The 22,475-nt window shown below is 41.1% G+C and overlaps 1 protein-coding gene across 10 annotated transcripts in view; it reads left to right on the top strand.

The window, feature by feature from the left end:
• Nucleotides 1-1,047: 1,047 nt before the first annotated feature.
• The window catches only part of FOXN3 (forkhead box N3), a 385,552-nt gene continuing 364,124 nt past the window's right edge, over nt 1,048-22,475 (top strand). For 6 of the 10 annotated variants that reach the window (XM_045807655.2, XM_087856172.1, XM_045807657.2 and 3 more), the window contains exon 1: nt 1,049-1,220. The gene's annotated coding sequence lies outside the window, so the exon portion shown is untranslated. Of the gene's footprint in view, nt 1,221-22,475 lie in introns of all 10 variants that reach the window. The other 4 variants (XM_087856174.1, XM_087856175.1, XM_087856173.1 and 1 more) reach the window with 2 other exon arrangements.

Here is a 22,475-nt window from a genome sequence, read left to right as displayed (position 1 = left end):
GATATCAAAGACTGAAAGCAAGCTCTCAGTCCTGAAGCCTTTCAAACAGGCCCTTCAAACTAAAGCACTTTTATTTTGAATTAAGGGCTAATAGAATTGTCCTCTTAAATGAGCACTTGCAAGTTTAAATGTTGCCTTCCAGGTGGCCTGAGCTAAATGAACGTGCTAAGAGGTCCTGGAAGCCCTTTTGGGGACGATGAGGGGAATCTGTTATAGGGGTTCATGTAACACCCTTTCTGCAGTTGAAAGAGAAACCCAGAACTTACATTTTCCTAATTGTTCACAAGCTGATTTGTGTATACATCTAGGACGATAATTTACTTTCAGTTTACTGAATTTGTGAGTTTTCACATTTGTTTTAATTTGTAATTAAGTTTTCTCTATGAGGCACACCATATGCCACCATTAATTCTTCCTCATTGATTTCTTGGGAGATACATGAGTGCATATTTTGATGCAATTTTTGAGGTCTTTTGAAAATCAAATGACTACGTGTTTAGCCATATGGGCCTTTGTTATTTAAAATAGCATACGATAAAGTAAGAGAAAGCAAAATGCAAGGAGGACCTGTTAGAAAACAAAAAATTGGAAGACTGTGGAAAATACTGTTATAAACACACCAATTTTCAATCTTTTTTTTTTTTTTTTTTGCCTTATATTTTTGAAATCTGTCTTTACGGATCCGCACACTGTCTTTTACCGTCTGTGAAGGTACCGGATCACAAGTGCACCAGGCAACCGTACGGAAACCAGTTACTGCCCTAAGCTTTACACTGGGGCTGCAGATACTAACATCCGCCTCCAGCGAGTTCAGTTGTAGCCAGTGTGTTTCTTTTAACATCTTATGCCAGGATTTGACACCCAGCGCCCGTTCATCCGCACACACGGTGTCCAGTTTTGAAAGGGGCCGACGGGTTTTTCTGTTTCGCCGGGGACTCCCGGGGCTCGCAAGCTGCCTGCCGTACGTGCGGGCTGCAGACCGGGCCGCGGGCCGGCGGGCGCGCGGCGCGCACTAGGACCCAGCGGGGCTCCGGGCCCGGGTGGGAGCCGCGCCGCCGACCCCGGGCGGGCGCCGGGGCTGGAGCCGGGGTTCCGGCCGCGTTCGGCTGCAGCTCGGCCGGGAGACGGCGCGACCCGGCGGCGGGGCCACCGGCGAGTCCAGCGCCGCCGCAGCCCCCCAATGCGGCCGCGAGAAGCAGCGGGGGGGCCGGCGATCGAAGGTAACGAAAATGGGGCTCATTTCCTGCCTCCTGAGCTTCTGCTCTGGCTCAGCATTGTCACGAGAAGCCCTCACTGTTCTGGCTGCTGCATTTTGGGGCACCCTTTGATTTTTTAAGGTGTCCGCCCCCGTATTTCCACCTGGTTTCAGATTGATTTATAGCATGCAGCCCAAATGGGAAAGAGCCAGGGATAGCAAGTTGAATATTTTCATTAGTTTTGGCTCAAAAGTAAGTTCATTAAAAAAAAAAAAAAAAGTTTCTCAGGAATTTGTGAATAGCCGTTTAAAATTTTTTCTTTTAAAATAGCAGACAAATGAATAATTTAAAAAATTATCAAATAATTGATGTAACGCTGTTAATTACTTCCTAGGGCTTTACTTTTGTGGGCTCCCCAGGCGTTACTTTTATTTTCAAGGAACTAACGTGTTAAATGTGGAGTTTGGCTCGGGCAGAGTTTACAGCATTGCTGTCGCAACTGTTTTGCTATCAATTATAAACAGTGTCAAATCTGTGGGCAGTTTCAGCCTCTTTTCCAAGACTGTAACTGGTTATCCTAATATGACATATACAGATGAGAGTTTCCTTTGAGGGCAGCAAGAATATTTCTCTTTTTGGAGAAGCGTTGTTTTGAGGAGAAAAACCATGATTACTGGCTGGGAGGCTGAAGAGACTATTTTTCATGCTTTGTTTATACTCCTGGGATGACATTTGGGGAAGGGAAAGGCAGTCTTTCTCGGCAGCTTTTAATTGTGGGATTATTAATTTACTTAATTTATTAGTTTCAATCGGTTGGGCTCGGGGAGCCCTCTGTCACAGGATGTGCTTAAGGTGACATTTGCTAGCAGTTGGGACACATGATTGCAAATGTAAAATGTACCTCCTGTGGACAGGTCTGCTGGGAGCTCCCATGTGGAGCTATCGTAGGCAGGGTGCTCCTGGCTCATTGAGGAAAAAGGGAATCCTTTTCCTTCGCTGAGGGAGACATCCTGTTATATTCCTTTTGTTCCCTGTTTTTCATTGATCGCCAGCTCTGCCTTAGAGGGGAGAGCAGCTCAGAGTGCAGAGCGGAAGACTGCACAGATGACTACAAACCACTTCAACTCTCACACTGATTGGTCAGCTAGATTGAGACTTAGGAAAACAGCCACCCCAAACCTTCTTTTAAAATCCTGCTGTAATTTTCAGATTAGCCTTCTCGTGCGCAGATTCCTGCAAGATGGCTTTTTAATTTCGGGTGCAATTTGTGTGAGAGAATCTTTACGTTTAATTTTTCGTTGTTGTTTCTATCCGGATAAAGTAGGCCATTTTGGTGACAAATTTCTTTGCAGACGTCAGCTACTAGCTTACATTTACCGACATATCACTTTACAATACGTTCTCCATGATCTCTGCTCAGGAGCTGTACGATGCAAAGTTGTTCAACTTAGAATAATTTTTTCTAGGTGGTTTTTGACCCGAATATTTAAACAGCACCATCAGCAGATGGATGTCTAGCTGGATCTTTACTTTGATCATTTAAGGGTCCTGTGCATTAACATGTATCACGCACTAAATTTAAGTCTGCAACAGTGAAAGAAAAAGGTAATGAAGAGCAAATGATCAAAATCACCTTGCACACCCTGATTGGAAATTGTGGGGAGAATGCATTTCACATCCAAGAAAAGGGGCATTCTTCACCTTAGGGAAATAGAAATTAGTAAATATTGTGGAATTGTGTATCTACAAGACAAAAAAATATATAAGACCCATGGACATCTTCATCTGAGCCTTAAAACACTTCAATTAAAGAAGCATTGTCTCAGAAGTTGTTAAATGTACAAACACTTTTCTGATTGGCTTGAAAATTTAGACACAGGAAGTGGATGGTATCTAATAACCGATGAGTGGAGACATGGTTGTCATGGAAACCGAGAATAGTACCCCCCCAACACACAGATACACTACCATAACCACCACTTAAAAAAAAAAAAACAAACCCTGCATGTCATCACAGATGCCTGGAGAACATGTTGGCTTCTGTAAGCTTTCCCACAGCATCTGCTGAAACCCGAGACCGTGCCTGTCAAATCAAGGTCATTTTCCAACAACAACCAAAAATGCAGTCTCTTGGATTTCATAACCGTGTTTTATTAAAAATATGTGAGGGAAAAAAACCTTAAAGTGAGGGTGAGCACACGTGCTTACTTAGCAGTTGGTTATCTCTGAGTTGTGCAAGGAAAGGCGAAGAAGAAAGTATTTGAGCACTTAATTGTGGAATCAAACTGATTTGTAGGTCCTACTGTTAGAACGAAGCTCTTTTTAGAGCCGTAAAGAGTGGAGTGTTGCCCGTGGCTGAAGAATCACTTGGGGAAGGTATAATGAAGAGGCTCTGTTTGCAAGAGGGTTCAAAGTCGAACTGTAGCAATTGAATTCAGAGAACTGGCATTTTGGAACCCTGAACTGAGGCTGCCCAAGCAGGGATAAATTGACTGGTGCTTTGCAAAGTACAGGGGAGGGTGTTCTCAGTAGCTGAGCGGGGAGAGGAAGACTCCCACTAAACAGGGCTAAACTGTTTCCAAACTGCAGCTAGTATTTGATTAACTTAGAAAAGTTTCCTCATCTTTGGTAGATGAGAAGAGTGCTCTAGTTTTTAGGGTAATCGAGAAGTTTTCAAAGTCCAAGTTGTGCCTGTTTTCAATATCTTGGTAATGGCTTCAGTGAGGAGGGGGAAGAAGGGAGAAAAGCTTGGAGACCCACCCCCCTTTTCACTTTGCTGAGTGAAGAATAACCAAGGAGGCCCTCTCCTCAGTTTTGACTTGAACGGTCAACATGGAAGCTTGTAACTATGATGCCAGTGTGTTGCTTAACATTTCTCTAATCTTGTCAGTGAGAGTCTGTAAATTCTAAATTCTTGATATTCATTTAGTAATATCTTCCTTCCAATCATGATTTATAGCATTGTCTTGCTTTATCTTAATTGAAATTGGTCAGTTTTAAATCTTAATTAACACTTTGATCTTTTTAAAAAGCAGCAAATTTTCCTTGTTTTTATCAGCTAATTGCATGGGGGAAGAGAGAAAGAGGAAAGAATCCTGACTGTATTTTAGTGTTTATATAATGTCCTGCCCCTATGCCGTGGGAAGTATGGACTTTAGAAGAAATACAGCGATATAACCCTCACCTGTTGGGTTGATTCAGCATATATATTTCATGATCCCATGTTGGCAGATTTTTAACTGATTGGGATTTGGTGAAAAAGTTGTGTTTAATGGCACAACAGTTCTCTTTTAGCAAAGGATTTCCTGCAGGGAGCTTTCTTATCTATAAGTATGGTCATTGGCAGGAAGCAAGTCAGTTGCTTGTTTTTACAAACTGAAGGAAATGAATGGGATTTGTTGGTTTCTAGAATCTGCCTTCCTTCTCCATTGTCTGTCAAATAGTTTGCTCAGAATTTCTAAAGCGACTCCAAATCTTTGGCATTTCTATTTATTTATTTTTGACTCTGGGATTAGAAAAATTGGTCATTATACTACTATGTACAACTTATTTTACCAATACAAATGAACGAGACGTTCAATAATGCTCTAATTCATTTTCAGTTGTTGGATAGACACATACTCACTGAAGCTGGCATTTTTTGATAGCTATGCCAAATTTCTAATGATTAATCCAGAATACGAATCAAATGTCAATTTCATGGAGAGGTAAAGGGAGAGAGGCAGCTTCATTCTCTTCTTTGCTTATTAGAAGAAAATTCATAAAGAGTGAATGTGAGGTATATGCCTACTTTGCTGATGGCAAAAGGTTGGTGTAGGGGGAGAGTCAGAAATGGGCGGGATGGGGGAGGGGGAAAGCGCTAAATCGGTGTACAATCCATGTGAGAAAAACAAATCTTAACCTCGAAGAGATTTCTTGTGCAAAACTCTGGATTACTTTTTGGATAGTGTAAATAAACACATTCAGTTGTTTTAATTTGTGTATGTTTCAAATTCTGGAAGAGAAAACAAGGGCGAGCTTCTTTAAAGGAAAATACGTACATAAACCTACATTTGAAGGAAACAGCCCTGGGGGGTCGGGTAAGAGTGTCTGAGGGAGAGAATGATTTGTTGCAATGGTTTTCACACATTTTTGAAGACATCATTTTTGTTTTATATTTAGCACCGAATGGAATCTTATGCAAGACCCTAATACATGAGCAGAATAGGAACAGAGCTGTTTGGCGGAGAACCGAGAACCAGGAGCCCAGAGCCTGACGTCTTCCCCTGGGCTGTGCCTGGGGCTCACCCTAGAACCCTACTACTAATGTGAAACAGTCTGAAAATCACTGCTTTTAAAGTGTCCAAAATATTCTCTAAAGAAGGCCCAAGGGAATGGCTTGCAGAGCCCTGGAACCTCTTAGCTGAAGAGAAAACTTTTGCCTTGACAGTTTAAGGGGCGTTTGTGCTCGGAGGGAGTAGGAAACGGTGTACTTTAATAAGCCGGCGTGGCCATAATACGGCAACGCCCTGCACCGGTCTCTAATAAGGAAGGAAAAGGATGTTGTTAGGGGTTACTTCCAAACCAGGGCCCCCTTTCCCTATAAGCTCTGGGAACATTGCGTAGATGTATTTGAGACTACTTGGTTGTGATTATTCCGGAATACGTGGATTTATTCCGTTGCCACCTCGGGACCTGTTCTATCACTGTTATTCTATTTGTCAGTGAAAATTATTTCATATTAAGTGTCGTTCATGAAATGAAAGTTTGCCAAGCTATATAATCTGCCTGGCAGACTCAGTCGTGTTTTGAGTGTTGAGTAAAATGATAACACACAGATGATATTTGAATACCATCAAATATATTCGCATTATCTCCTCTCTTGTGCGATCGACTGAAATAGCGGCGTTGGGGTTGGGCTCCGTCCTCCTCGCGTACATCGCAGAGCTACGGGTGTTAGATTTCTCGGGGTGGTGGACAGAGAAATCCCCTTCAGTTCCACTCTGGATTTTCACGACCACTCGGTTCTCATGCGCACGGGTACGGGGGTGAGGAGAAATCAGGGGACCCTTCAGGCACGGTGTGGTGCCTCGTGGGTCTGGTGGCCACAGCCGTCCTGCCTGCTTCGTTTCCGGGAGCATGCGCAGTGGGGGAGTTTGCAGACGTGGGAAGGACAGACCCCTCTCTCCATTCTCCCATTACCGCCTCTGTGTTTGCAGTTCCCCTTACCTGCATGGGGTTGGCAAGGGCAATTAGAATAATCAGTGTTTGGAGAAGTTGCAGGTCTTCCAACAATTTGTGCCGGAACTTTTTCTTTTTTTTCTTTTTTGTAAGGTACGCTCCACACTCACGGTGGGGCTTGAACTCACGCCCCTGAGATCAAGCGTCGCAGGCTCTACCCACCGAGCCAGCCAGGCGCTCCCGGGGAACTTTTTCCTTTTTTTTTAAGAAAATATTTCCTCTACAAAGATGAAACTAGTATGAGCACAAAATAGTTGGCTGTGGTAGTGGATGGAGAGAAAATGATTGTGGTTAACTTTTATTTGTTGAATTGTGTGGAAGAAAGCTTTTCATGTGTAGGCTGTTTAAAGCTATCTTATTCCTCCTCCCACTGCATTTCAAAGAAGAATGAGTGTGTACGCAGAAATCCAAGGGAACTGTCCCAAGGCATATTCATGAAAATAGACCAGTGATTCCTCTTGAGTGAGCACTTCAACTCCAATGTTCTTGGGGACTTTTGTTTTTGAACTCAAGGATGCGGTCCAGTTACTGGGACCTGGCAGAAATTGCTAGTGTAGGACTTCAGATGTCACGCGGAGTGTGTGCTGGGTACCTTTCTTAAGAATCGGATAACAGCAAGTTCTCCTTGAAGAGGGGACTCTAGTATATTATACAACACATTAGATTTCAGATAATCTCAGGTTATCTTTTCACACCCTGACATTTTCTGATTCGGCAAACTGAACATTTTTGCAGCCTTTAAAACAGTTACCGTTTAATGACTAGTTAATGCAGATCTCTAAATTAAGGTAGTCCTGTTTCATGGGACTAGATGTAGCATTGATAGTGGTCTCTTGAAATAAGTTGCTATGGATAAGTTTGGCAATATCGGGTAACAGAAAAATCGTATTGCACTAGTAAGAGGCTTTCCTTTAAAAGGTACCTTCCCCGGGTGCCTGGGTGGCTCAGTGGGTTGGACGTCTGACTTGGGCTCAGGTCTCGATCTCAGCGTCCTGGGATGGAGCCCTGTCTCAGGCACGGGCTCAGGAGGAGGAGTCGGCTTCTCCTTTTATCTCTCCCTCTGCCACTCCCCCTGCTCCTGCGCATACTCTCTCTCCATCTCTTTCTCAAATAAATAAAATCTTTTTTATTAAAAGGTGCCTCCCCTGCAAGATTTTAATTGATTTTTTTAATTATTCATATACCACTACCACTGTTATCAGTAAGTAATAATAAATATGCGTTAATGCCCATTTTATAGGTGAAGAAACTGAGGCCCTGTGTTCCTAGGGCCACACACTCATTGGTAGCTAGCCAGTTCTCCTGACTCCCAAATTCCAGGCACTTTTTCCACCCCACTGGCTACCTCACAACTGTTCAACTGTTTCTGTTCCAGGGTTGATGACTTCCCCTTCCATGCTCGAAATGGAATCTCCTCCTGGGAAAAATCGCAGGGTGGGGTAGGGAATATTTGATGTGATTTTGGCAAGAAATAGGGTTTTGCTTCTTGACATTCTGTGTTCCCACGTCTGACCTGTAGGGATGCAAGGGACTTTTTAGTTCCCTTGTCAGAGATTCCCTTTCTTAATTCCTCTTCATCTTTTGAATTTTCCTTCACCTACCTCCGAGCACATTCACCTCCTTGGTAAATGAAAGGCTCTTACTGCAGGGATATGACTTTCCTGAATTACCCAAACATCACACTTCGTCTTTCTGTTGTGGCCTCCGCAGAAACGAATTTCCTAGACAACGTTCACTTTTGCAATTCATAGGAGCTGTCCGACAAACTCAGAGATGCAAATACAATGACATCTCCTTTATTTTCTGAATTAAAAAAACAGGGAGCTTAATTTGTCAGATTAGCAGACTGGTAGCTCCTTCTTGGGGCTCCCCTACCCTTAAGTCCTACGAACCCCAAGTGGGTTTCTACAGACCGGGTAGAGCAGGGTCACTTTGACTTCCTCATGTAAGCCGAGAGCTCTGCTGCTTGCAAGCTGGCAGAACACGCTTCAGCCAGAGAGAGTTGCTGGGGACTTGTTCAGGCTGTTAGCAGCAGTTGGAGGTTGGGTTGGCGAGCATTAGGACGTCGGGCCCAAAAGGGAAGGGGCCGAGACGTCAGCAGCTCCTACGACCACTCTACTCTTCGGCACCTTCCACGGGGTCAGAAACGTAGATGTTTTAGAAGGATAATCATTTTTAATAATCCTCTGAACTTCAAAATGAATGAAGACCCTGGGAGAGTGGGTTTTAGTCCAAACAAACGGGAACAAGAGAAGTTGCGCCAGTTCTGAGTCTGAGCGTTCAGGCAGAAATGTTCAACGAGGGCATTCATTTTGCTGTTGTTTTTCTCTGTTCCCACCATTATCCTGTTTGCCAGGTTGGAACACTTGGACACCTCCTTGCTTTACATCCATGTATCTCATTTATCACCAGAGCTGCTTGCTGCTTTCTTGGAAACTCACTTTCTATTCATCTCCTCATCTTGAGTGCTGGTGCGTCACGCCAGGGAGACCGCAGGTCACCTCGAAGGGGCTCTGTTCCTCCCGGTCCCTTTCCTTCCTCTGTCCTCCTGAAGACTTGTCACCCCCCGAAACACTCTGGAAGCTCCTCTGCCACTTAGAGCTGTGTGTGACCTTGACCTAAGACCCAGTGATATGGAAAGAGGACTCAGTGATGTGGAAATCCTGAACAGACTTTTGTGAAGGTTAATCATAGAGTCCCTGAGAAGCACTTGGCACAGAGCCTGGCACGTAGTTGCAACTTACCGTAGCGATTTGTATTGTTGTGTTGTTATTGTTGTTACGTCCCTCAGCTACTGAGAACCCGTGGTGGCTTTCTGTGGCTCACCTTCCCAAGTCCGTCTTCCTCTGCCTGTCAAGACCTTCCAGGAGCTGGCCTTACCCCATAGGGTTCAGGGAATGCCTCTGGAACTGGTCCCCGAACTTGCCTTGCTCCTTCCAGCTGCCCTGCGTTTGTTTGTGTTGTTCCTAGTTCCTGTGATCCCCTGACCGCAACCTTCTTCCTCCATTCTCATGTTGGAAAGACACCAGTTTCGCCCATCCTGCAACTCCAGTGTATAGAGAAAATACAATTTATATATTTTTTTCCTACAGCGAAACTTCTTCCCCAGCACACACCCGTTGATTATCAGGAAAAAGAATAATAACTTCTGATCCTATTTTAAAACTTAGTGCAGTCAGATAATCCAAACAGTCCCTTACAGTAACTCTTAGTCTTCCTAGGAGAATAATGCCCATTCCCTCATGTTGTCCCTGCTCCTTTGCCTGTGATAGTGTGTGTGTGGGAAGGAGTGTCCAGCATGCTCCTCGTATTTCCTCCAGAGGACGAACAGATTCAGGCTCCGTAGGTGGGGTGACCTCTGCTCTTGGGGATTGGGTCTCTTGCCCACTGGTGCTGCTTGTTTTTAACTAGCAGTTGAAGCCTGTGACTCCTATTACACGTAATCTAATCCGGTGGTTTTCAAAGACCCACAGTATGATATAGACACATTGTCAGGGCGCCTGGGTGGCTCAGTCGGTTAATCGTCTGACTCTTGGTTTTGGCTCAGGTCACGACCTCAGGGTTGTGGGATCTAGCCCTACATCCGGCTCTGCACTCAGCACGGGTCTGCTTGAGAATCTCTCTCTCCACGCCCCTCTGCCCCTCCCGCACCACTCTCTCTCTCTGTCAAATATATACATCATTTTTTAAAAAAAGATACAGATAGGTTGTCAGGAGATCCTAGTAAGCACTTACGGACATTGTACACATGGATGGGCCATACAAAAGATAGTATTATTCTTGCTACAGTCCATGCGCTCTGATCTCCTCCATTCTCTTTTATTTTATTCTATTTTATTTAATTTTTAAACCTCACTGTGATACGCCCTGCTGACTTAGTCCCACCTCAGCTCCCATGAGCAGCAAACTCTGAGTTTTAGCCACATCCTCCATCAGCCTTCTGGTCTGGTGGTCTTGGCGAGGGGTCCCCTCCTCTGGCCACGGCCAGCTCAAGGCAGGTGCATGGCTTTCAGCTCAACCTCTTCCTCCTCCTCTCCCTCCCACCCCAGCCCCTCACCTCACCACTCCCTCTGCTTGAGCATGCTGTCGCACCGGGCTGACAAAGCTGTGCAGGCCATCCCTTCTCAGGGCTCCACATGGTGCAGGAAGATGGGCACAATGACATCCCTCTACACCCAGTGTAGGCACCCAGTCAGGAGGCAGAATCACCCAGGAGTAGGTCAGGCCAAGCAGGAGCCACTCCCTTATCCTCTTTTTTTCTCTCCTATTTTTTTTTTTTTTAAGATTTTATTTATTTATTCGACAGAGAGACAGCCAGCGAGAGAGGGAACACAAGCAGGGGGAGTGGGAGAGGAAGAAGCAGGCTCATAGCGGAAGAGCCTGATGTGGGGCTCGATCCCATAACGCCAGGATCACGCCCTGAGCTGAAGGCAGGCGCTTAACCGCTGTGCCACCCAGGCGCCCCATCTCCTATTTCTTTCCCATAGTTAGCTGGACCCAGAAAGGGGTGGATTCTTCCTTACTTTCCCTATGTCACCTCTTCCTTGCACCATCAAGGCAGGGCGATCAGGGACTTTCCTGTCCCTGATGGGTGAAAGTAATGTCTTCCACTGTCTTCTGGTAGATTCTTTGAGTTGGGTCCTCCAGATTCCTGGTAAATGGTAGAAAATCCTGTCCCAGGACAAAGCCTGACTTTCAAGGCTGTGGAATTTCTGCCTGTGGCAGAGTCTACTAGTTTCCCACCTGTGTCCATTCTGTGCAGATTTTCTTGGGATCAGCTAATGATCACATTTCGAAGACCCGCCCCCCCCCCTTGTAGCAAAGAATGGCAAAATTCTAGCTTCTGGGTTGCGAGTAGATATGTGGGGTTTCTCTTTGGTTTGTTTTTGTTTTGTTTCTGTTTTGGTCCTTGTTTTTCTTTACAGTTTTATCACATACTTTTTTTTTTTTTTTAGCCCCAAACTATAATAGTTTAGTTTTGCCTGCTTTCATATAAATGGAAACATTAGAGGTGTGTGTGTGTGTGTGTGTGTGTGTGTGTACTGTCTCATGGTTTAAAATATGTTTCTTATAAACGGGAACAAAAAAATGGAAAGCCTCTGCATTATGGTAACTGTCTAGGTATGGATGGAATTTCTGGTCATAGGGTATAAGCATCTTAGTGCAAATTAGTTTCAGAAGTGCCTGTGCCAATTTACACTCCTACCAATAGTGAATATGTTTTTCTGTTGTTTCATGTTCTCAAGACGTTTAATATTGTCAGACTTAAAAATTTTTGCCAGTATAATAGGCGTGAAGTAATCTCATTGTTATTTAAATTGCTTTGGTTATTAATCAGTTTGAGTATTTTCTCGTAAGTTTATCGATAGGTCATGTATGTTTCTTTGTTTGTGAAGTTCCTATTTGCCTTTCATCTGGTGTTTTCCAAAAGCGTTTAGTTTCGTAGATCTTCTCTGTAGTATCTCTATTTATTTTCTGCTTGTATCTTTATTCTTTTTGTTCTTTTGTGTTTATTACTCTGTTTTTTTAACTTCCTGAGATGGCAGCTTTTGAAGTTTTCTCTCCTATTTTTTCTTTTAAAGATTTTATTTTAAAGTAATCTTTACACCCAACGTGGGGCTCGAACTCAACGACCCTGAGATCAAGAGCTGCAGCCTCTTCCAACTGAGCCAGTCAGGTGCCCCTGAAGTTCTTTCCTAATACAAAAATACAAGCTCTAAATGACTTGTATGACTCAGTTGAAGTACTGAGTTAATGCTATCTCAGGAGTTAGAGTATGTAAAATTTTCACTGTTCAGTTCTAATTCACTTCTAAATTTATCATGACTTTCTTTGTTCTATGTATTATTTAAAAGTGTTTTGTATCTTTCAAGTTATTTTTTCATTATTGATTTCTAACAATTGCATTTTTGTCATAGAATACAGCCTCATGATGTCCATTATGGAACATTAAGTCGAGCTCGTTAACCTAGTTTTTAAATCTTTACTATTTTTATTGATACTTTACTGATCTATTTTTTTTTTTAAAGATTTTATTTATTTATTTGACAGAGATAGAGACAGCCAACGAGAGAGGGAACACAAGCAGGGGGAGTGGGAGAGGAAGAAGCAGGCTCATAGCAGAGGAGCCCGATGTGGGGCTCGATCCCATAACGCTGGGATCACGCCCTGAGCCGAAGGCAGACGCCCAACCGCTGTGCCACCCAAGCTCCCCTTTACTGATCTATTTTTAATTGAGAGAAGTGTATTAAAATTTCTCACTGAGAGTAGTTCATCATTTTTCTTGAATATTTTGAAGTTACATTATTTGGTGTATGTATTTAGAATTCTTCTGTCATCTTGGAGAATTGAATCTTTTATTATTATGAAGGAATGCACTTTAACACTCATGTTTTTTGTCTTCAAGCGTATTTTGTCTGATGTTCATGCAACAACACTATACAACCTCCGGACATATCAGCTTCCTCTTTATTAATTTTTGCTACTTGTTTTTCCATCCTTTGTTTTTTCAAACTCTTCGTATCCTAGTATTTTGGAGGTATCTTTTATATGTGACATATAGGTGGATATTGTTTTTAGGCAGCTCTATAAATATCTTTTACTGAAATATGTAATGTTTATATTTATTGTAATTACAGATATATTTTAATTTATTCCTTCATGTTATTTTATCCTTTCCATTTCTTCTGCCTCTTCCATGTTTCTTTTTCTTTCATTTCTTTCAATTTTGAATTGAGGAGCTTTCCTTTCTTATTTTATATATTTTTCTATAGTAGTTTAGAAGTTTTACACTATTATTATTCTTTTAGTGGTTCTCTGAAAGTTTTGGCATGTATACTTATCAAAGTCTAAAACTAATTCATATCTTTCCTTTCTTCCCCAAACAATTAAAGGATCTTAGGCTACTTAACTCTAGTCACTATCCCCCCCTTCCCCAAATTAGGTCCCATTTTTGCTCAGTGTTTTAGGTGTATCTTATATTTTTTTGACTTCACATGCTAAACATTACCGTTATCATTTTAAAATAGAACTTTTTTTTTCAGATTTACCCACATATTTACTACTTTCTTTGCTTATAATTCCTTCCTCTGCCCCCAGCCCTGCCCCCACTGGATCACTTCTCTTCTTAGATTTCATTTAGTGAGCACCAATTGAGGGAAAACTATTCTAGTTATTGTTTGTTGGAAAGTTCTATTTTTTCTGTTTTCTAAAAATATAGTTTTGCTAGGTATAAAATCTGTGTTTGCTAGGTATACAATTGTAGTTATTTTTCTGTTGACACGTTAAAGATGTTCTGTGGTTTTCTGGTTTCCTCCACTGAGAAGTCAATACCAAATCTAATTGTCACTTTATTCAATAGTACTTTATGGCTGCTCTTAGATATTCTTTTGTCTTTGGTATTCTGCAGTTTTATCATAAAGTATCTAGATGTGAATTTCTCTTTTATGTATTTATTTTGTATGGGGTTTTCGCGGGTTTTGTAAATTTATGGATTGAATTTTTTCAACAGTTCTGAAAGATTCTCAGCGTATTGTCCTGCTCTGTCCTTTTCTACTTCTGGATTTCAGATTAAGTATATATTAGACTTTTGTTCTTTGTCTTCTATGTTTTAACCTCTTTTTCATGTTTTCTGTCTCTCTCTATATTATCTTTATGTGCTGTAGTCTAGATATTTTCAGTATTTGTCAGTTTCCTCTATCCAGTCTGTTTGATCTTGCTTGCCGCTTACATACTTGTTTCCTTCCATTATTTAAACATTTATTTTATATTGTGTGTCTGATGATTTTAAAATTTGAAGTCTTCCTGGGTTCAGTTCTATGATCTCTTGTCTCTGCTAGTTATTCGTGATCCCTCGTTTCCTTACGCATGTGTGTATTTGTGGGTTTTGTTTTATTTTACTGTGACCTAATTTTTTTTTTTTTTTGAGACTTTATCAGTGGGAATTCTTTGAGGTTTGTATTGAGGTGAATTCTCTAGATTTTGCATTTGTTTCTGCCAGGTGTGTGGTATCATAACGATCTGCAAAGCAAGGACTTAAAAATTTCAACTTGAGTTTTGGGCGATCAATCACATAGTCAGTTCATACAGATTTGCAGCACAGACTTTCTCTCTACTCAACACTAGTTTTGGAGACAGGCAATTCTGCCAGCCTTTTGGAGTCCTGTCTATAGCAGAGCACCTCCTCATATACTTTCTTTGTACCTCGGTAGGTACCTGGCTTTGTTAGTGCTGCCAAATTCATTTGCTGTCCCCTGTGCTCCATGATATTATAAAAACAGAAGCTCAAGTTCTCCCAGTTTGTTAACTGCCTTCAAGGTGAAAACTGATATAAGTGTTATGCTCTGACTATGCCTCATTTTCTTGTTGGCTCATACATACATTTTAGACTATTTTGAGGAAGTATTTTGTCTGGCATCTTTAGTTGTTTCAGGGATTGGACAGGTATCTTTTTTGCCATAGTGCCAGAAAAGGAACTGCCATCCTCCTTTCCCTTTGTAGTCCTTCTTTAATAGCCCCAGCACATATGAATGCCTCTGGGCAGCTAGGGTGAAGATCACGTGTGCATAAAGCGATAGAGAAAAAGCACCATCATTATTTTCAAAATATTACCTCCTTCTATACTTATTTGGAACCCTAACTTGTATTAGTTGAGGTAATACTAGCTGCTTCAATGAAACAATCAAAACAATAAACGTTTATTCCTTACCTATCCAAAGCGGGTGTCCTGACTGGAGAATGGCTGTCATTCGGGTGGTGAGTGAGGGAGCAGGCAGTTTTCATTCTGGGGCTCTGCCATGGTCAACCAGGGGCTCCCAAGGACATTGTGCTTATTTGGATCACACTGGTCAAAAGAGGAAAGACTGTAGAAATGCCGGAGTGACAGGTTTTTGCTGGCCATCCTCCACATGGCACATCCCACTTCCTTTCCCAGTTATTAGCTAATCCTTGGTAGGATTGCCACGTCTGCCTGCAAGGAGGGTTGCTGGGGAAGGTGGTCTGGATGTGTGCCTTGGAGGAAGCAGAACAGGTGTAATAAACAGCCAGTCTGTCTCTGCCATGCATTTCCTTTCCGAAACTTTGGCCCAACCTGTTTCTCACTTCTCTGAGCTCCTTTTTCACTTAGAATCAGTGCCACCACGGTTAGGATTTAATTATCCTGAATTATTTCATGTTCATCCAGTTTAGACCCCCCAACTATAGATTAACTTCCTTGAGGGTGTGAATTTTGTGCTGAACGTTTGAAAATGTCCCCTATCATGCAGTTTTGAACACCCAGTGTGCTCCACAAAAATTAACCCTCTGAATGAAAGAAGGACATTCTTGTTCTAAGCAGATGACTGCTAAGGCATTTAGGAGTGCAGCGTTGTAATCGGCAACTTATTCATTGTGTTATTCCTTCACGTTTTCTCCTTGGACTTGAAATTTATCAAAATAAAAATTTGGAAAAAAACCCTGAACCCTGACGTTTGGAGGGGGTAGTGCACATGACAGTGGTGTTCCCACAGGGGGCGTGTTCATCTTCATCTGTCTCAGTTGTTTCTTCTGAAATGTCTTGATATCTGCCCTCTCGTCACCCTCTGGGTTGTTACGAAAATTCATTCGAAATTTCAAATATTTGTCGAGGTCTGCAGGGTTCTAGAGACTTGGGAGCAGCTGGGTATAGGGGCAAGAGATAAGACCCTGCCCCAGAGCCAGTCAGGTGAGGGGGTGTAAACAAACTGCTTTGAGTGGAGAAAGACTTTGTGATTGATACAGTGATGGTTCTAGTTTATTTGTAGGATGGCAAGGATAAAGGCTTGGTGTAATCTCAAGACCGTTAGGAGGGACTTTTCACTTCTTTCTCCTTTGCTTTTAGGTCTTGCCTTAAGGAGGCCAGCCTTTTTCCAGGCAAGTAGTTAGCAAATCAACAAGCAGAGTGTAGCTCTTACATATTCTCTAGGGCCACAGATAATCTCAGCTGAACTGGACCCTGGGTTGTTGGCCTCAGTAGCACTCTCTGCTTGAGCTGAACTCATTACTTTGTTGCTAGGCGCAATGTTTTCAATTCTCTATTTTTATTTTCTGTTGCTATTGGTCTTAGTAAATGAGAATGACATATGGACTTGAGTTAAACTGTTGGAATCCTCGTTTGTTTTCTTTTCATTGCATAGTTTTCTTTCTCTACTGCACCGCGCTGTGGATGGGAAAATACACTGACATCTTAGTAAGTCTAACTAATCTATTGTCCACCTGCTCAGACGCAAGCACAATGCATGTGGCAAATTACTTTATATGCCAATAAAGCCTGTGTTTTGGAAAAATGTTGGGCTGTTTATATTCAAAACATTGTTTTGAATCAAGCCATCTAAAATATGCAGATGAAGAATAGGAAATGGTATCCTGAATAGCATCCTCAAAATTCCAGGAAGGGTCAGGCTGGAAAATACAAGACGTGGTGAGTCTATAATTAGGTATCAACCATGTTTTATTTGCCTGAGCACCTCCTCGGGCTTAGCTCTGGCACTGGTCAGAGAATAGCTCTTGAACCCAGAGCAGGTCACTTTAGAAGATGACCCAGCAGGTAAATGGGGCTCCCTCAGCAGCCAAGACAGCAAGTCCTTCACTTCTTACGTTGTTTCATTCGTGGAACAGGGCATAGAATTTCTGGCAGATGAGAGCAGAGTACAGCATTTTTAATAAAATTGATGGGGGTAGATGGGTGGGTGCACAGAACTCTTCTTGGAAATTGTGTCCATTTTCTTCCCAATTCTAAAGCTTCTCTCTTACCTTTTTAGAATTGTCTTTTTCATATGTTTGGAAAGGTTTCTAAAGCTACTCTTTTGGAGGTATTGAGTCTTAGCCAAAGACATTACTGAGATATACAGCCCAGGACCTAGCAGACTGGGTAGGATAGCTAACCCTCCGTTGAGGCAGTGAGCTACTGAGCAAGGGCTCCTTTTTATCCTTAAACCAAGTATTCAGTCACAAAGGGAAGAGGCAAGACTTGCATACTTTCTATATGGCTGATATGATTTTTAAATTAATTTATATGTACATACATATATGTATATGAAGATTTATTTATTTATCTTTAGAGAGAGAGAGTATGAGCAGGGGAGGGACAGAGGGAAAGGGAGAGAGAGAGAATCCTCAAGCAAACTCCTCGCTGAGCACAGAGCCCAGTGTAGGGCTCAATCCCATGACCTTGATATCATGACCTGAGCTGAAATCAAGAGTCAGACACTTAACTGACTGAGGCTTCCAGGTGCCCCATTAAATTAATTTATATTTTTAAAACAGAGTACTCCATGTACTATTATTGGGGTGACCATATATCCTGATTTGTTTGTAATCATTTTGGTTTATGCCTGCTGCCTCAGGATAATGACTCCTTTTATTTTCAAAGGCATCCTGGTTTATATGATAAATTTTAGTCACCTTACTTACAGTGGTAGTCAATGTATCTAGCAATAGTAGATCAGATTTGTTCAGACCGGCTTATCTGCTGAGAAAAGCTGCTTAAAAGTAAAAAGAAAAAAAAAAAGTCAGTTTGGAAGCATTGGAGAGTCATCAAGGCCGTGAGGAATGGTAAAGCCAAGATTCAGGGAAAGGAAAACCCTAAGAGATGAGCACAGCTTTTGGATCTTTTTCTTGAGACAGTTGTCACTTCCAAAATTAGTGGCCAAGAGACTTAAAAACTTAGCAGATCTTTCAACAGACTCATGGGATTGGGGGCATTATAACTGTATTCAAGTCCTGCCAAGGAGCAGAAGCCCTAGTAAACAACCTGGGCTTTCATTTGGAACCCTGAGTCAAGATAAACCAGAAATAGAAAAACTCACACAGGGACTGAAGCCAAAAATCAAATATTTTCAGATTAGTGTCGCGAGCTTAGTTGCTTGCCAGAAACAAAAGTTAAAATCCTCTGTGGAGGAAGATACATCTTCCAGAGCCTCATGCTGTTACTAGAGTTTTTCATGTGCTGTATCTGTCACCTGGTAAAAAATAACCAGACATATGAGAAGACAAGACAGGATTTAGAAAATCAACAAATAAGATATACCTGAAAGGTATTTGTCTTTCTCTGACTGACTGTTCCACTTACAATTATACCCTGTGGGTCCATCCATGTTGATACAAATGGCAAGATCTTGTTCTTATTATGGCCAAGTAATATTCCATTTTATATCTATATCTATATATCACATCTTCCTTATCATTCACATGTGGAATTTAAGAAACAAATGAACAAACAAAGAAAAAAAAAAGAGGCAAAAAAACGGACTTGAATACAGAAAACAAACTGGTGGTTGCCAGAGGGGAGGTCGGTGGGGAGATGGATGAAATCGATAAAGAGGATCAAGACCACACTTATACTGATGAGCACTGAGAAATGTACAGAATTGTTGAATCAGTATGTTGTAGGCCTGAAACTAACATAACAATGTATGTTCATTATATTTGAATAAATTTGTATGTATGTATTTAAAAAGAAAATATAAAGGAGACAGAAAAGATTTACAGATGTATTCTAGATGACTGAAGTTCTTTAAAGCAAGAAATAAAGAAGAAGAAGAAAAAAAGATATAGCTAAAAGAAATCCAGGTAGTGGATTAATCAGAGATGGTCTCTAAAATAACTATGATTAAAATTTTCAGAGAATTAAAAGATAAGATGCAAAAATTTGCCAGACAACTGAAAATTATAAATAAGAACCTGGTACTGAAAAATATAGTTACTGAAGTTTAATAGATAACTTATAAATTGATGAATTTTTTGAGGCAATGGAAGTCCTCTAAGACTGCATTATAGTGATGGTGATGGTTGCACAGCTGAATTAATATGCTGAAACCACCGAGTGTACATTTACAATAAGCATATTTCATGGTATATAAATTATACTTAATAAATGTGTTAAAAATGGGTGGGCTCAATGGAATAGATGCAGTTGAAGAGAGAGTTAGTGAACTGAAATATAGAACACAAGAAAGTACCCATAATAAAGCATGGAGAGACAAAATGATGGAAAGTAAATACAGGATTTTGAAAGACATATGAAATATGGTAGAAAGGCATAATACACATGTAATTGGAGTTTCAGTAGGAAAAGAGAGAGAAAATGGAGCAGAAGAAGTAATTGGAAAAAAATGGTTAAAAATTTTCCAAAACTAACAAATGACGCAAAGCTGCAGAATTAAGAAACCCTAAGATAGCAATCAGGTTCAGTACAAAAAAAAAAAAAAAAAAAAAAAAAAAAAAAGAAAGAAAGAAAGAGAAAAGAAAAAAAAAGAAAAGCTGAAAAACAGTCAAGAAGAATAGTTAACTATTGTTTTCAAAGAGGCAACAATAATATGAACAACCAACTGTTCAATGAAACAATAGAAGTCAAAAAGAAAGATCTGCATGAGGTCTTCAAACTGCTGAAAGGAAACAATCTTCTTAAAGGAATCCTCAAAAATGAAGGAAAACTAGAAGTATTTTAAAAAATTATGAGCCCATCTGTACTAAAGGAGATACTAAAAGGCATCCCTTGTTTTTTGTTTTGTTTTGTTATTTTTTTAATTTTTATTTTATTTTATTTTTTTAAAAGATTTATTTATTTATTTGACACAGAGAGACAGCCAGCGAGAGAGGGAACACAAGCAGGGGGAGTGGGAGAGGGAGAAGCAGGCTCCCAGCGGAGGAGCCTGATGTGGGGCTCGATCCCAGGACTCTGGGATCACGCCCTGAGCCGAAGGCAGACGCTTAACGACTGAGCCACCCAGGCGCCCCTTATTTTGTTTTTAAAATTAGTCTCCATGCCCAGAGTGGAGCCCAGTGTGGGACTTGAACTCACGATCCTGAGATCAGGACCTAAGCTGAGATCAAGAGTCATACGCCTGACTGACTGAGCCACCCAGGTGCCCCTAAAAGGCATCCTTTGGACAGAAGGAAGATTATTTCAGATCAAAGATGTAAGAAGTAATGAAGAGCAATAAAAAGAATAATTAATTAACTAAATATAAATAAATATTCACTCTACAACTAAATATAAATAAATATTCACTCTACAAATAATAATCAAAGGAGAACTTAAATATGAAGAGATTAAGAAAGTTATGTTCTCTGATCCTTGTATTATGTAGGAAATGATAAAAAACTAATTTGTATTAGCCATTAATAAGTCAAGGATGCATGCTTTAAATTCTGGATAATCTTTAAAAGAATGGTAAAGGAATATAGAAATAATAAGCTAAAAGAAGGGAACTAGAATAATAAAACATACTCAGATAATTAAAAAGAAGGTAGAAAATGGAGAAAAAGGATCCTATAGTAGATAAAACAAATAAAAAATAGGTTTGAGCCCAAATATATCAGCAATTATATGAAATATAAACGAAGTAACTACTCTTCTTAAAAGTCAAAGATAACCAGGTTGAATTTTTAAAAACCTATACACTGCCTTAAAGAGACATACACAATTTAAAAAGATATAGAATGGGGGCGCCTGGGTGGCTCAGTTAAGCGTCTGCCTTCGGCTCAGGGCGTGATCCCAGGGTCCTGGGATCAAGCCCCACGTCAGGCTCCCTGCTCTGCTGGGAGCCTGCTTCTTCCTCTCCCACTCCCCCTGCTTGTGTTCCCTCTCTCTCTGGCTGTCTCTCTGTCAAATAAATAAATAAAATCTTAAAAAAAAAAAAGATACAGAAGGGCCAAACATATAAGGATGTAAAAAGATATAACATGCAAATACTAGCCAAAAGAAAGATTGCGTAGCTATGTGTGTGTGTGTGTGTGTGTGTGTGTGTGTTTTAAGATTTATTTCTTTTAGAGAGACAACACGTGCATGCACAAGTGGAGGGAAGGGTGGAAAGTGAGGGAGAGAATCTCAAGCAGACTCCATGCCAAGCATGGAGCCTGATGGGGGTGCCCAATCCCATGACCCCAAGATCATGACTCAGGCTGAAATCCAGAGTCAAGTGCTCAACTCACTGAGCCACCCAGGTGCCCTGCATAGCTATATTAATATGAGATAAAGTACACCCTTTATAAGGAAGAAGAACTGTTCGAGATGAAAAGAGATATTTCATAATAAAAAAGATTTCAATTCACCAGAAAAATATATTTCTAAATGTGTATGTACTTATTAAACACACACACACACACACACAATTGTAACACCTTCAAAGTGAAAATAGGGCTACCCTACAACCCAGCAGTTGCACTACTAGGTATTTACCTCAAAGATACGAATGTAGTAATCCAAAGGGGCACCTGCACCCCAATGTTCATAGCAGCAATGTCCACAATAGCCAAGCTATGGAAAGAGCCCAGATGTCCAATGACAGATGAACGGATAAAGAAGATGTGGTGTATATATATACACAATGGAATATTACTCAGCCATCAGAAAAATGAAATCTTGCCATTTACAAGACATGGATGAAACTGAGGGTATTATGCTAAGTGAAATAAGTCAGAGAAGGACAATTATCATATTGGGGAAGAGAGGAAAAAATAAAGTGAAAGCAGAGAGAGAGACAAACCATAAGAGACTCTTTATCATAGGAAACAAATTGAGGGCTGCTGGAGGGGAGAGAGCTGGGGGGATGGGGTAACTGGGTGATGGACATTAAGGAGCGCATGTGATGTAATGAGCACTGGGTGTTATATAAAATTGATGGGGGCGCCTGGGTGCCTCAGTCGTTAAGCGTCTGCCTTTGGCTCAGGGCGTGATCCCGGCATTCTGGGATCGAGCCCCACATCGGGCTGCCTGCTCTGCTGGGAGCCTGCTTCTTCCTCTCCCACTCCCCCTGCTTGTGTTCCCTCTCTTGCTGGCTGTCTCTATCTCTGTCAAATAAATAAATAAAATCTTTAAAAAATAAAATAAAATTGATGAATCACTGACCTCTACCTCTGAAACCAATAATACATTATATGTTAATTAATTGAATTTAAATTTTAAAAAATGTAACTTTAGTTATTTCCATTTAACCATCCTATTATTTCTGAAACAATTAAAAAAATCTCTAATATAAAAAAAAAAGACCTGTAAGGAGAAATAGAGATATCGATATAATTAGAAATTTTACTGTATCTTAG

This window comes from Ursus americanus, chromosome 26 (assembly GCF_024610735.1).
Source record: "Ursus americanus isolate L20-20 chromosome 26, mUrsAme1.1.p, whole genome shotgun sequence".
NCBI classification, from domain to species: domain Eukaryota; kingdom Metazoa; phylum Chordata; class Mammalia; order Carnivora; family Ursidae; genus Ursus; species Ursus americanus.
This window is presented reverse-complemented; position numbering and strand designations above follow the sequence as displayed.